Source organism: Psammomys obesus, unplaced genomic scaffold (genome assembly GCF_907164565.1).
Source record: "Psammomys obesus unplaced genomic scaffold, mPsaObe1.curated_primary_1811, whole genome shotgun sequence".
NCBI classification, from domain to species: domain Eukaryota; kingdom Metazoa; phylum Chordata; class Mammalia; order Rodentia; family Muridae; genus Psammomys; species Psammomys obesus.
In genome coordinates this window covers 1,366,958-1,371,313 of record NW_026596326.1, presented here as the reverse complement: position 1 = coordinate 1,371,313, position 4,356 = coordinate 1,366,958, and positions in this window count along the sequence as shown.

Sequence of the window (4,356 nt, the reverse complement as noted above, 5' to 3'; positions counted from 1 at the left end):
TCAGAAAACAATATTCGTCCACCAAACGAGGGACTCACGAGCAGGCATACAGGTGTCAAAGGGCCTGGTTAGGCAGAAGAGAAGAGTCACTGTGATGGAACAGAGAAATGAAACACCTTGGCCTTGAGGTTGCATAGTCTGGGGCTGTGCTTTTGCACACCATACTCCTGAATTAAAAACTAGATCCCCAGGAAACAGGACAATACCTTTGCCCCACTAAGCAAGACAGAACTTAATTTAAGGCTTCACGCCTCTCTAAAGACCTATCAGTTGCTGCAGAACGATGCTGTGGGCTCAGTGAGTTCCTTTCTCGGTGCTCTTTCGTGCCAGCTGTTGACTGAGACAGAGTGACACTAGTTCTATGGAAGACAGGGCACCGTTTTCACGTGATGTTAGTGGCGGAGCCCAGGGACTTGCGTGTTGCCAGAAATGGGTGCATATGACCACGTGAAGATAAAAAGAGGGGGCTGAGAGATAAGGGTGGGGTGTTCCATGGATGAAGGGCATCCTGTGCAATCACCCCAGGTATCGGATTACAGGGGATCCAAGCGGGAATGACTCTCCTGCCTCACTCTAAACTAAGATCCCCTGTGAGAAGGGTTGTCCAGTTGAATCTTCAATTTGGCTACAGTCCCTTGGGAAGGCACAGCTGACTTGTGCTGAGTCTCTGGCCCTTACACCTTTACATGTGTGTTTTCTAATTTCTTAGTAAGTTGCTGGAACATGTGTAAGTCCTGCCACCCCATTTCATGCTTGTCCAATGGGAATTGTGCATCTCAACTCATTTTTTCTGTTCAATTCTGTCTTCTATTCCATACTATGAGGATTGTTTATTCATTTGACTCTAGCTTCATCTGGGTCAAATTCTTTTATGCTGTCATTGTAGCGTACATATGTCATAGAATTAGAATTCTAAACATGACTCCAATTATAAATATAGTATTTCTATGTCATTACAGAATCCATTAATTAAAATTTAAAGCAGGAAAAATTAAATCATTGTGTGAGAAATGCTGCAGTTTTTTTTTCATTTTCTCTTCTTACACAGAATGCAAAGCTTGCATAAATTAGTCCAGCAAAAAATTATTAATAGTAAACCTAAGAAAAAGCTCTCTAACAGGAAGGTTTATTTCTATCTTTGTTTTGCACATACTTTCCTATAATCTCAATGCATACAAACCTTTAGTTTGACATGTTGATATGACCTCATAAACCCAGTAGTTCGGAGGCTAAGGTAGGAGGATGTGGAGGTGAAGGCTGGCCTGGGTTAGAACAAGATCCTATCTTAGGAAGGAAGGGAAGGAAAGAAGGAGGATAAAAGGAAGATAAAGAAAACATCATCCTTTAAAGAACAATTTTTACACTATTCTATTTCCATACTATAATAATTTTACAGGTCATGGGTTTTCTCTCATTTTTTAGTAAATAGGTTTTTTTTTAATTTTCCACTTTTTAATATATTGTTTAAGATATCAGCCTAAAGTTGTCTATATTCATTTATGGCTGGTCCTCTACCTTTATGTAACTATATTCTTCTAAAAGAACACTATATCTGTCTTGCTCCGTGGAGCTGGAGGGACAACTCAGTGGTTAGGAGTGCTTGCTGCTCTTCCAAGGGCCCAGAGTTCAGTTTCTAGCTCATAGCCACCTATAACTCCAGCTCCATGGGATCCTACATTCTCTTCTGGCCTCTGTGGACATTGTATGCACAGAGACACACAGAAACAAACACAAATAATCATAAAGAAAAAATAAATGACAAAATGATATGACAAACAATAAAATAATAAATATTTTAAAAGTATCTTACACTAGCAATTATTTCCTTTTGTATTGTTGTTATTCATCACACTCATAGGATAACTTTTTTGTTATGATTATTTTCTGTTAGATCAGTTGAAGCTAAGAAAACATTTACCATGATCTCTCCTTTCTTATTTAGGTCTAAGTTGACTCTTTATATCACATCACATTGCTCCTCTCAAAGAACATCTTTATCATTTCTTCCAAGGCAAGTTTACTAAAAACAAATTATCTAAAATTTTATTTGTCATAGCAAGAATTTATTTCTCCTCTTTTCAAATACTTGCTATTCTTAGAATTGTTTAATAGGTGTGATTTTGAGCAACTCAGCTCACAACAATAGCGTACAGCGGTGTCCCACAAGACCTCTGCCCTCACATGTTCACAGCCTCTGCCATCACCAGCATCTCTTGGAAGGACAGTTGCTGTAATTGCAGAATCTGCGTGGAGACACCACGACCACCCAGAACCTGTAGGTTACACTGGGTTTCACTCTCTCTGCTTCAAGTGTGTTTGGAAGCAAAGTTTTAAATAATATTTACCAGAATCAACTTTAGCCCATCATTTTCTCCACTTACTTTGGGTGTTAGAAATAAAACTATTCAACCCACTTTCAGTTGCTATATGTATATAGGGTGGGAGATGGCTCTATTTTCATCTTTCAGCATTTGTAGAACCAGTTTCCCCAAGGCAGATAAATAAAAGATGACAAATTTAGTTCTTTTTTTTAAAAAAAAAGATTTGTTTATTTATTATTTTCACAGCATTCTGCCTGCATGCACAAGATCTCACTGTAGATGGTTGTGAGCCACCATGTGTTTGCTGAGAATTGAACTCAGGACTTTTGGAAGAACAATCAGTGTTCTTAACCTCTGAACCATCTCTCCAGCCCCTAAGATGACAAATTTAAACGGGATGGAGTAAAATCAACTGCTTGAAAATGACACAACCATCTAAACTAGTGGTTCTCAATCTTCCTAATGCTGTGACCCTTTATTGCAGTTCTCCTCATGCTGTGGTGACCTCCAACCACAAAATTATTTTGTTGCTGCTTCATAGCTGCAATTTTGCTACTGTTATGAATCGTAATGTAAATATCTGATATGCAGCCCCCAAAGGGGTCGTGACCCACAGGCTGAGAACTACTGGTAAACAGAGCGTGCTAGAAACTTAACACAGTTTTTAAAACTGACAGAAATAACAAAAGAATTCAGCTAAATTGTAAGATTCAAACACCACACAAAAAAATAAATTATTTTCCCAGAGACAACCATGAGAACAGGGAATTATTCAACTGGTAGTAGCAATAAAATAAACAAAATACACAAGAACAACCTTAACCAAGGAAATCAAAGATCCCTGCACTGAACACCTGAAATCTTTTAATTTTGTTTAGCTTTTAGCACAACAGTCTCTAAGGAAAAGCAAATGTTTAATGCTTTCCATGTTTCCTTAGCTTATCCAAATGTGCTTCTAGTTAATCTTCAGATTTTTTTAAATAAGTTATTGGGCAGGAAAGACGGTTCAGCAGTTTTTGTTGCTGTTGCAAGGGACCCACATCAGTTCCCAGCACCCACATGGCAGCTTACCAGCATGAGGATCTCCAGCTACAGAGGATCTGACACCTTCTTCTGGCCTCTGTGGGCACCAGGTATTAACATGTCCTGTGTACATACATGCAGGCAAAGCACTCACATGCACAATTTTTCTTTTTACAAAGTGAAACTATTTTACGAAAGTGAAACTATTTCTCACAGATTGTGGACTATTCAATGTTTCACTCAAGAAAATGTATTTAAGATTCATGTGTCATGAAAAGGCAACATTAATTTATCGCTTCTTATGACATAAAAGACATCAGTATTTATTTTCACACTATTCCCTGTTTCCAAGAAGGTTAGAGCACAGATGAGAACAAATATTCAAAAGAACTCCTGTGACAAAATAAAATTAAAAAATTAGTTGCAAGAGCAAGATACTATTGTGATTCATCAAAAGGAATGAAATTGTGATCATGTTTGTTCCAAGGAGAAATTTGCATGGTTCTTAGTTCTTTGTGACAGAGCAGGTCAAGGCTAAAAGAATTGGTTCACTGGCCACATTCGTCACATAAGAGATGCAAAGTACCAACCCAGAGGTCAGACTTGCAAACTCAGACAGCTTAGTTCTTTGTCTCAATCTGCTAAAGCAGTCTGTGTCAGAGACTAGAAAAAAAGAGGAAGCCAGAGCAACACAGAACTCTAACACACACTAAGTTTTAAATAAAGGTTCCACATTGCTACTTTTGGATCCAGATGTCAGTGCCCTAAGGATGACAATACATCATCTCTGCTCTTAGACAAGAAAGCATCGTATCCAGAGGACTGACCAGAGGACAAGTAACCTGGCAAAAGTTGTAGAACAAGCAAGCAACAAGGATTAGTTCAATCTGAGACCACACCACTGTCAATTTAGTAATCCCCATGCTAAAGAAGAGATAGATCAACAGATGATTGATAGATAGATGATAGATAGATAGATAGATAGATAGATAGATAGATAGATAGATAGATA